The sequence below is a fragment of the Zonotrichia albicollis genome, chromosome Z (genome assembly GCF_047830755.1).
Source record: "Zonotrichia albicollis isolate bZonAlb1 chromosome Z, bZonAlb1.hap1, whole genome shotgun sequence".
In the NCBI taxonomy this organism is placed as follows: domain Eukaryota; kingdom Metazoa; phylum Chordata; class Aves; order Passeriformes; family Passerellidae; genus Zonotrichia; species Zonotrichia albicollis.
Window position 1 is genome coordinate 81,357,691 of NC_133860.1, and position 11,737 is coordinate 81,369,427.

The 11,737-nt window shown below is 40.4% G+C and overlaps 1 long non-coding RNA gene across 1 annotated transcript; it reads left to right on the forward strand.

Annotated features, from left to right (window-relative positions):
• The first annotated feature begins 4,621 nt into the window (after positions 1-4,621).
• On the forward strand, positions 4,622-9,179 carry LOC141727161 (uncharacterized). The gene is made up of 3 exons (XR_012578209.1): positions 4,622-4,837; positions 6,503-6,622; positions 6,888-9,179. It is a non-coding gene; the product is annotated as an uncharacterized LOC141727161 (long non-coding RNA).
• Positions 9,180-11,737: the final 2,558 nt, after the last annotated feature.

Here is an 11,737-nt window from a genome sequence, read left to right on the forward strand (position 1 = left end):
CGCACCACGACATCTATCATGGCCTCTACTGTAGGCCGAGGACTATGAGGGAGAGTCTTTATAGCTTTGCGGCACTCAGCGTTTGCATTGCTATATGCCATTCTCTGGAGCATCATTTCCCTATCATCATCCCCGAGCACCTGTGCTTCCACATATCTGTAGAGGCGCTCCATAAATTCCATGTATGGTTCATGCTCTCCTTGCAAAACCTCATCATCCTCCCATTGGGAAGTAACTACTTCCAGCTTGAAGAAAGCCCGTTCAGCTGCTCGGGCCGTCTCCACCAGCTGGGAGGGGAATAAGGCTCTAGCTTGTTTTGCCCCTTCTGCTCACTGCCCTTCACCCAAAAGATGATCTAGGGTAATTATCAAACCATCTGCATCATGAGACAGTGCTGGATTCCCCCAAAGACTCGGGAGAACCTCCGATATTTCCCTCCCCTATTCCCTCACCCAGACTCTGAATTCCATAGGCCTTATAAGGCTGGAGAAGAGTGCCCTCAGATCTGCTGGAACTAAATCTCCCTGGGAAAGGGTATTATGTAGCAAACCCCGGAAGTATTCTGACCTTCGGGAGTAGTCTTTCTGTGCCTTACACAGTTCTTTAATCCGTGCCTCTGCTAAGGGCACCCACCGAGCCTGAAGGGTTCCCTCCCCGCCTAGGTGGTAGGTATTGGGGCCGCTTCTAGCAAAGGCATTTGCTGTGGCTTGTGGCCAGGCACTGCCCCCCCCTCCTCCGAAGACAACTCGTGGGAACTGGGGGGGAGGGTGTTGTAACCGAAACTGGAGGAGGTTGAGGCGGGGTTTGGCGATGACGCAAGGCGAGGGAGTGTGAAAGGCCACCCACCCCTCCCCCCCCCCGGGCAGCGTTCGGAGGCGGAGGGGAAAGCGAAAGTGAAGCGGGGGAGGAGGGAACGGGAGGCTGAACCGGGGGAGGAGTTTGAGGGGGAGCTGAAGGTCTCTCAGAGTACGGAGGAGCGAGCGGGATGGGGAGAGGATATGAGGGAGGGGGGATTGGGCAAGGGGTGTGTTCAGGGTAAAGGAAGGGGTTGCCGCTTGAGAGAAAAGGGGTAGTGGAAGAAGAAGGAGCTCTGTCGCCATCTTGGACAGTACTAAACCGAACAGACTTAGGGGTTACAACCGGGGACTTGGGAACTGGGGTAGAGGGTGAGGATGGAGGAGGAGCTTGGCCAGGGCTCCTCAAACGGGGAGGCTGAGCCGGTCGAGAGGGAGCAGGGGCAGGATGGAAGCCCTGCTTTTTGTCGGCCTTCAAAATCCCTCTAGAGGGCTCCTGCCTATGGGGATAGGGAGAGGGTTGTGGGGTAACGGAAGCCGAACACGGGGAACGGGGACAGGCAGGGCTTTTCTTCAGTTCCCCGGACGAGGAGAGTGTTGTGAGCACTCTGTTCGCCCAAAATGCCACGGTTGCTAATTTTGTCTTCCCAGAATTAACTTCTTCTTCCAATTTTGCCAAAACGGCAGTCCAAAGCCGTGGCTGTTTTGCAAGTTCTGGGGAAATTGCAGGGAACTTAGAAAAGACTCACTTAGTTAAAAATTTTAATTCTTGCTTGGGAGCCTTCTGGCCACCTCCAAGCAGTAAACCCTTAACAATATAATAAACCTCCTTCTGGGATTTTCCCAAACTAGCACCCATAGTACCTTTATAGCACAAGAACTGCCAATACTATAAAGGGGGGAAAATTCCTCTGATGGTACAAGCCCCCACCTGAAAACAACAGAAAGCCACTTTCCACCAGCCCCTGCCCCCCCTTACTGTCCCCAAGTCTGGGGCTTCAGTAAAAGGAAAAAAAAAAATTCAAGGAAAGAGGGTGGAAGGGTGGGTCCCCAAGGCAGGGCATGCACCCCCAGGGAAAATTTAAAAAGGCAAGGGGGAAAGTCGGAAAGGTCCCCAAAGCAGGGCCCGACCTTACCCAATCCGGTGGTAGCAGCAAACGATGAATCAGGCGGGGTATTTTCGTGTCCGGAACCGTCCTCTCTGGGTGCGAGGATTCCCGATTCCGATCCCCAGGGAGGGTCGCTCCTAAAACGGAGCCTGCTCCCACCTGAGGTAGTGCAGTGTCCACTGGAAACTAAAAAGTCCACTTCCGAGGGGTCTGTTTTCAGGCCCCACATTGGGCGCCACACTGCGCGTGGGCGTACACTGCCCTGGAATCCGGCTATCTGGTGAGGGGCGAAGGCCAGGGCCCCTGCGCAGCTGAAGGCAGCCCCCCTCGGCATCTTGGCCTCGGGCTGGGCTGGGTGATAGCTCGGAGCAGCGCGGTGAGAGACGAATTAGGAGGCGACCACTTGCTGGGGGTAAACTGTAGGTTTATTACAGAAGGACCAACAAGGAGGGGAACCTCCCAGCAAATGGCCCCAAGCAGGGGGCGGGAGAGGATTTTAAGGGAAAAGGGGGGAAGAAGGCAGGGAAACCCGGCTAACCAATAGTAATACATATTTGGAGGTACGAAACATAACTGATATACCAAAGTAACCAACTGTTATAAATCATAGGAGGGGCTCCGAGGCTACAGCCAACCATAACTCCCAGAGAAAAGAAAATTCTCGAAACCTGGGAGGAGAAAAGGGGTGATTGACTGGGCCCAAAGAGGAGACAACTTTCACTTATAAGAGAAACCAGGGGAGGAGCAGTTTCATTTCCATAGCAACCTAACTGACAGGGTAGCAGCAGGAAGTCCTGGGAAAGGAAGAAACCATTTAATACAGAAAATAGGGGAGCATACTAACAAACTTAAGAACACACCACAGCACGCATATATTTAAATGAATAATATTACTAAAAAATAGCTGGAAAATAAGTTTTAAGATGTACACTGCTCCTTGCTTTCATCCAGCAGTGTCTGTGTTGTCTGAATAGCATCTTTTTGATAAGCACATCTAGGAACAGGCTATGAGTGTGGCTTCAAAACCAGGTACTCACAGCACTCCCAAGCCCTCAAGTTTCCCTGAGACAGTGAAACAGCTCTGCTCCTTGCGCGAGGGCGTACAGGGCCCTGGAATCCAGCTATCTGGTGAGGGGCAAAGGCCGGTGCCCCAGCGCAGCTGAAGCCAGCCCCCCTCGCTGTCTTGGCCTCGGGCTGGGCTGGGTGATAGCTCGGAGCGGCGCGGTGAGAGACGAATTAGGAGGCGACCACTTGCTGGAGGTAAACTGTCGGTTTATTACAGAAGTACCAACGGGGATGGGCACCACCAGCAAATGGCCCCGAACAGGGGGCGAGACAGGGTTTTAAGGGAAAAAGGGGGGAAAAGGTAGGGAAGCCTAGCTAACCAATAGTAATACATATTTGGAGGTGCTAAACATAATTGACATACCTAAATAACCAACTAATATAAAGCAAAGGAGGGGCCCCGGGACCCCAGCCAACCATAACCCCCAGAGAGAAGAAGGTTCTCGAAACCTGGGAGGAGAAGGGGGTGATTGACTGGGCCCAGGGAGGAGACAACTTTCACTTATAAGGGAAACCAGGGGAGGAGCAGTTACATATCGGCAACTATGAATAGCGAGGTTACCATAGCAACTTAGCTGACAGGGTGGCAGTGGCGGGAAATAGTGGGGAAGGGAGGAACCATTTACAGAAAACAGGGGGATACAATACGGAAAATGGGGGAGCAAACTAAAAAACTTAAGAACACACTACAGCAGCTCCTAAAGCTGCTTTGATATGTTCCCTCTGAATTGAGCCTAATTGGCCCAGACGGGTTTTGTGGAGAAAAAGTTCCTGATTTAGACTCCTACCCTGTAAAGAAATTCAGGCCTTTCCATAGCAATGATTTGGGTCCATTCAGCTTCCAGCTGTGAGCATCTCCTCAGCTCCTCCTGCTGATACACCCAACCCCACAGTCCAGAAAAATTCCCATAAAGCTGTGATCCTGATTCCGGCTTCATGGGAAGAAGAAAAGGAGGAGCCATAATTACTGCTTTAATTTTGGACTATCTGCAAGAATGCATGTGGGATCTGAAGCCTTGTTAGCTTGAAGGTGGTGTTTTATCCTAGCTAGCCAGGAGTGTTGTGATTCTTAAAAAATGTTATTGTGAAGTCTGTTTAATTAGTTAAACAACATTCAACTGTTAAGATAGCTGGTTCTGATTTAGATCTGTGTTTGGCTAAAAGTAGAACATCCTGATAATTTACCTCACTGCACCTTCAGAAAGGAACTCCAAGGACCCATACCCGTTAGAACTCAATTGCTGAAGAACAAAATTCAGTAAAGAGTGTTTTAATGGTTGCCTTATAACCACAGATGAATTAGATGTCATCAAACAGGAAAGGTATCTTGAGAGAGTTGAGGAGTTGAAGGCTTATGCACCCCAGAAAACTTGATTAATACACTGTAGGTGCAATAGGGGAACCACTTCATGGGTTTGTACACACAGAAAACTTAATTAATGGTATTGGTCTAAATTGGACTGAAAATTTGCTGTTTATCTGTACAAAACTTGGGGTATCCATTAAACAAAGATAGATGAGATATTTTGTAGTAATTTAAATAAACAAACCACTTCTACCATGATGCAATAGAATGGGCAGATCTTTGGTAGTGTCTATGAAAAATCTTGCATGTTTTACTGTATATAAATGCCTGAAAATTCAATCTTTTTGAAGATGTGTACAGTGAATTAATTACAGATTTGCTTCTAATTTTGACTCAAAATTGTTATTAGGAATGTTCATCTAACAGCTTTTGCCTGTGAGATTTAAAACTTTTTGTTTCAGTGGGAACAAAGAAAGATCAGAGTGATGAGCTGACCATAGCTTGTAACAGTTGGAAATAAAAGGGAAGTCTCAAAGATTCAGAAAAAACAGAGCATTTCTGAGGTATGTAAACTGAGTGTTAATTTTTTTCTTTTTTTTTTTTTTTTGACAGCTGTCCATTATCTATAATTTGCATTCCCAGTCTTCGTAGATCTCATTATCTAGACCTTATTATAATGATGATCTTGGCCATATACTTACCTTTCTTTTGTGTAAATTATCCTCCTGTGTCTCCTTTTTTTATTAGTTTATTTCTTTCTTCTGACCTCCTAGAAAAAAAGCTTAAAGAGCTTTCCTAAGATCTAGCCGTAAAAAAAAATAGTCTTTCCTATATATATATATATATATTGAAAAATGCTGAGTACTTCATGATCTATAAAAATTTTGAATATATCTTTGACTTGAAGAACATAAATGACCTCACTGAAAATAATCCTTTTCCTACCTGCTTTTCTGGATGGCAAGCAGCCTACTTGGGCATATTTCTCCAGTAAAACAATTTGCATTTTATAACTTTTGGGGTGTCTATACAGATAACTCACCTGCAGCAGGAATATCTCTGTTAGCCTTGTATAGCTGATATCAGAACGGGACACAATTTTTTCTACTCTCCTTTGCTTGAAAAAGAAAGAAAAAATATGCAGATGAAGAAAACATCAGACTTCTGTGAAAAGGTAGAATATATTAAAAATTTTCAGTCTGGAAAAGAAAACTGGTGTGAAATTTGATGGAAGTAAATAAAATTTTGAATGGCACAGGGAAGGCCAACGAGTTGTAATTATTTTCTTTTTTTCATACTACAACAGCTGCGGCCATCAAATGAAGTGAGCAGGCAGGTAGTTTAAAACAAAAATGAAGTTTACAAAACGTGTGGTTAAAGTGGGGAGCTCATTGCCACGGGATGTTCTGGATGCTAAGGATATTAATGCCTTCAGAAATCCATGAGGCAAATTAATAGGGAAAATATCCATTAGAAGGTGTAAAACACAGTAACTTATATCTGCAGCTGGCTCCAAGTACTTGAGCACAAATTCCTGAAGGTGGAGAAGATATATGTGAAAAAAATACAGCCTATGCTTCTCCACTCCAATATAGCCATTTTCAGGGTTATTTTTTATGGTCTGCATACATTTTTAAAACATAGCTTATGTAATCACAAGACCAACATTTTTTCTGTTTAATTTTACCTGGTTAAGAAAAAAATAACCCAAACAATTTAACCATTATCCTGGTTTGTTTAAAAATATCTAATATTTAAAAAACCCCAACAAGTTTCTTCATATAAGGGAGCTTTAATAAAGTGATCAAAATTAAAACAAAGTAGAACAGTGACTATTCTGAGTAGATATAATTGTATTTAGCTAGGATATTTTCCTTACATTTGCATAATTTTTTCTCCTGAATATTTTTTTTTTTTTACTGACCAGCTGACAGTAAAAAGTTCAGCAATATTAGAGACTCACTGAATAATTGCCTGGGAATTGTGAACACCAGGTTAAGTACAAGCACAGTGAAAAGCATTTTGTTGAAAATCATTCATGCTTTTTAGTAATTCAAGGTTTAAGTGATGGCAACAAAAATATCCTCAGTAAGTGGCCATTGTTCGTTTCAAAATATGTGCAGCATGTTTAAAAAAATGTTGTTGTGACTGCACCTGGAGCAGCATTTTCATTGTGTTTAAAGGGTGGTGTGTGGTAATTAAATGTTTTCTCTCTGTTCTCTCCCTAGATTTTGAACAAGGAGAGGTAAAAATTTCTGTAATCTACTGTGTGGATCACATGGGGTGTAACTCCTTCAGCTCCCAGCTCCCTCCTTTCTAGATGATCCAAGCTGCTGTTTTCCCACCAGGTAACCCAGGAGCCTTTCCTTGCCTGGTTTCACTGTTGATCTGCCTGTTCAAATTAGTATTTCCCACAGGAAGGGCATGAAAAAGCCAAGAGCCTATGTGCATACCCAAACCTGAATATAGCTTTGAAATTTAGGGGAAAAAAAAGCCATTAAAATTGAACATTCACCATGTGACACAAAATATGACATGACCAATATTATTTTACTCTTTTTAAGGTAATTTGAAAGCTTCTCATGACTTAGATCTGGTGTGATCTTATTGCAGCTCTCCACTACCTGACAAGAAGAATGGAAAAACACAACTTACAAGGACTTGGAGTGACAGGAGCAGCGGGAATGGATTCTAATTGACAGAGGGCAGGGCTGGCCGGGATCTCGGCAATGAGGAATTGTTCCCTGGCAGGGTGGGCAGGCCCTGGCACAGGGTGCCCAGAGCAGCTGGGGCTGCCCCTGCATCCCTGGCACTGCCCGAGGCCGGGCTGGACACTGGGACAGTGGGAGGGGTCCCTGCCATGGCAGGGTGGCACTGGATGGGCTTTGGGGTCCCTTCAAATCCGAACCATTCTGTGATTCCATTATTCTAATATAATTGTCCCTGTACCCTGCCAGAACCAAATTTGCTAGATGTTTGCTGTGTTTTCTCAGTCATGTAAGTCAAGAAGACCCTTAACTCATTTTTTATGAGCTGCACTTCAGTCCAGTTGGAATCCTGCTGAAATTCAAGTCGATTTTCTCAGCAATAATGAGTTTTTTTAATATCCTTGGATGGTTGCTACACATTCTCTATCTTTGCAGTTGCTTTTGCAGTCATTAAAAGCTGTGTCATGGATTTGTACTAAATAGATTTACAAGCAGAACATCATGTACAGTGCAGGTATAACTGGCTATTTAAGAGACAAAGAGGCTGCTAATGGTGGTCTGATTTTCTACCCTGGGGCCTCTATTTGCATATCTACAAATGATGCATCCATACCTGTCCTGGTGGAGTCCATGGAATGAATATTCTGATTTTGAGTGAAGAAGGAGACAATTCAACTGATATTTATATAAGTAAAATTGCTCAAGGTGAATTAGTTTTTGATTAGACAAAAGAAGGTGATCAAAAAGTTTTTTTTCAAGCTATGGTCCTACAAACGCTGGTTTTACTGAAATAATATTCTGTCTTTCTTTTTTCCCTCAGCTTTTATGGTAATAGAGGATATCCATCTGGAAATTTATAATAAAATATTAGCATTCCTCTGTTTAAGCTGTTTGTTGCCCAAAGGCAAAGCACCATTTTTTGTTGGCTGCCTCCTGAGTGTTTCTGAGTTTAGGTTAATGGGATGGTGCATAGGGTAATGAGGTTTGTGCCTGGGGAATACCTAACTTTATTCATCTCTTGTAATTAATAACGACAGCTTTGCCATTCTGAAATCCTCTTCTTCATTTGCTCATAGTTATGAAACAATTATGAAAACAAGGTAAATTAAATTACTCAAGAAGTAGATACAATATGAAAATTAAGATTGAAAAATACCTTTTTAATTTATATTTTTACCTGAATTAACCTTTGGTTTTTGTTCCTAAATAATGTCATTATTTTTATTTCTACCTTTGAGTTGAGTCCAAAGGTGTTTGAGCTGTTTCTTTTAGATATTCTACATGAAGAAATTTTAATCCTCACAGACAAATTTACTTATCTGGAGGGGTTTGATATTAGATTTGATTTTGATTTAGTTGATATGAAAAGGTAGGTACATCCTTTTGTTTTGATCACTGAAATTGTAGCTACCTCATGGAAGTATTTTGGGCAGATGAATTACATACTTGGTGTCTTTATTTTTTTCATTAATGATCTAATTTTAAACCTAGTTTATTTAAAATTTAAAGTAAAGACAATAGTTCACTAAGTGGTCAAGTAAAATAAATGGGATTTTTCAGGGTGATATGTCTCATGGTTGGATTTCCTGGTGTCTTGGAGGGTACCAAGAATTGTAGTAATAATTGCAGTAATAAGAAAAAGAAAAGGCATCAAAGGCACTGCCAGGGAATGAAGTTTTCCTAGGATTTCTTACTGTTCTGGAACAATTACCATGTCAAAAATAACAATCAAACTAAGAAACTAGCAAAAGCAAGAAAATTTTTCCAGCAGCCTGATGTTGATGTTTAGTAGAACAAACACAGGTTATTTAATGGTATTTTAATCTCTTTGCCATAAAATAGTCCCAGAAAATGTTGATTGGTTAGGGTAGATATTTGGCTTCTTTCCATGTGGTTATAAACACAAAAATTTGCGTCACATGATATTTCTGAATTTTTTTCTTCATGCCAAATGCATTTGAAATCTGCACAATATGTTTTTAAAAATACTGGATGGCAAAATTAAATATTTTTACACCATATGTCCTCTTTTCAGTTGCCAAAACTATTTATACACCTTCCAGCAAACCATTACATTACTCTCAGCTGAAAATAAAAAAAATCTCTCTACGGATTGAGTCTGCAAACATCAGACATCAGATCCAAAAGTATCAGTTTAGTAAGAGACTGAGATTCAAAATACCACTGGTTTTTTTGTCCCTGCCTCATAAGAAAATTAAATTTTATTGCAAGGGGTGATGTTTTTTTGTTATTTGTTGATGTAATTCACAGGGGTATTTCTGTTCACTTCTGGAGATGAAATTGTTAGTCAGGAAATTTGTATATAGTAATAGAAGTCTTACTTTAAAAAAAAAAAAAGAAAAAAAAAGAATCAGGTGAAGTCTTACTGAAAAAAAATGAAAAAAGAAAAGATATAAAAAAGTAAAGAAAAAAGTACAAAACTATGCTAAATATAAAGCACACATTTCAGCTATCACTCTAGTTATTAAGCACTGTCATGACTACACAATCAAATGCAGTGGGTTACAGATATTAATCCTGCTGAATGTGGCTGCGCTAGAATTATCTGTGATATCAGGAAAAAGTAATATCCACTGGTAACATTTTCAGCTTTCAGCTTCATCTTTCATTCCTTTTACAGAGTAGACTGGCAAAGCTATTGATTGGATAAGCTCATTTTTTTGGCATTTGTTCATAATTCATGCAAGCATTAATTGAAAGGGACCAATTTCTACCTACATGATATACTTTTTCTGTAGCAACCCATACGTTAAACATAGAAGATCATGTTTCTTTCCCTGAAATTTTCAGTTTTCTTTTTTTTGGGGGGGAGGATCGTAGAGCTTCTAAAAAATTGCTAGAATTGTTATAATTTCAATAGAGTTCTGAAATGAAAACTTAGAAAATTGGTATAGAAACACACACGTACACGTCTCCTCTTGATTATTCTCAAACTGAGTTGTCTAGAAAAGTCTATAAAATACTGATGCAGCTGACATTTCATTTGCTACCACTTCATCCACTTCATCCTCTCCATTACTCCTGCTCTTCCTAAAGCCATTTCCTAAATTTTCTTGTTTACAGGGAAAATATTTTGAAAAACCTTAATGTGCTCACTCTGAGGATGAGAATCTCTGTTTAAAAATTGCTGGGAAATTTTTATTTTCAATGGAAAGACTGGAACAGGTCTGTAATATTATTTATGCCATGTGTAGCAAGCACTGAAATTCCTTGTCCAAACTATTTGGAAATTTATTCAGCACTCATTAATGTATTTTATTTATAACAAAGAATAGAAGAAGATGAAGATTTTCTACCAATAAAAAATAGATTATTTCAGAAAGGTATTGAAAGTGGTTTTCATCTCCACTGGGCTTTGTCCACCATTTTATCCAGAAAGAAACTTATAAATACTTATTCAAAAAGGCAGAATTTTACAGCTGTTTTGTCATGGGTGGAAGTTATTAACAAGGTAGGAAGATGAAGAGAATTCATTCCACTTCTAGGTTCTTAGCTAAAAAAAAGTTTTATATTTGGACAGGAAAGAAAAACAAAAGGCAAAATGAAAATTGGAAGAGAATGTTCATTGTAAAAAAGGATTAAAAAATTAAGTCCTGAAATATTTTTGACTGGATACATATGGCCTGGATGTAAAATGTAACTGCATAAAATAATTATAGTTAGAAGAGATGAAAATTCACTTGTGTTGCATTTAAACCCTTATTTACTGGATGCTATTTATGTTCAGTGGAGACCTGTGGCAGTACCTGTAGCTACAGTCTGAAAAACAGACTGCATCTTAGCAGCCTTCAGCTGTAAGAATTATTTATTCTCCCACAAGGGAGGAGTGAAATGCAGAGATAGATTTAATACAGGGAGTATCTTAAGAGCCCAGCTTTCAAAAAATTAGGTACCCTTTATTTCTGTTCCATTGAAGAAACTTAAATTAGACAGTGCAACTCTGAGTGAGTTTTTTTTTGTTTTGTTTCTGGATAAAAAATGGTTCACCTGGAAGAAGAAAATATTAGATTATTGTGATTTTTGAAATTAATTGTAGTTAACCTGTCACCTAAGTTTACTGAATTTCTGGATATATAAATTTCACTCTTGAGAGGGTGGCAGATGGGCTGGGTCAGCCTATTATGACTAAATGTCATTGGTGACATCTCTGTATACAGGTCTTTCTTTAAAACATAGCTAACCAAAAAACCAGCCCTCTCTAGGTCTTGTCTCTTGTAAAATTAATAACAGTAAAACCCACAGGAATTTCTAAATATGTGAAAGTAGATAAATATTTTTTTCTGTATTCCTGAAGCATTTTACAGTGATATGTGACAATTTGGTGTTTCGGTGACCTCTTGAAACAAGGTGATTTTTATTTGAAGAAGGTAGTAGCATTTTTCCAATTAAAGAGGTGTAAATTAATCAAATTTTAGGTACAGCTTCTTGACAGGAACCAGGTGAGTGACTGCAACAGGGATGGTGAATATGTGGAGCCTTGAATTCTGCTCTGAGTCTCCTGTTGTGAAAATTTCTACTTTACTGACCTGGAAAACAGAAATGCAAAAGGTATTGAATGTGCCACAAAATACAGACATCTGATATATATTTAGAATTTAATGGTTGCACACACACAGCTGCAGAAATAGAAGCCTCGACACTTACCTCTAAGATCTAGGTAGGAAGAATTTTACCGTTCTCTGAAAAAATTAAATGTGTTGAAACAATTTTCCAATTCAAAATCTTCATAAACAG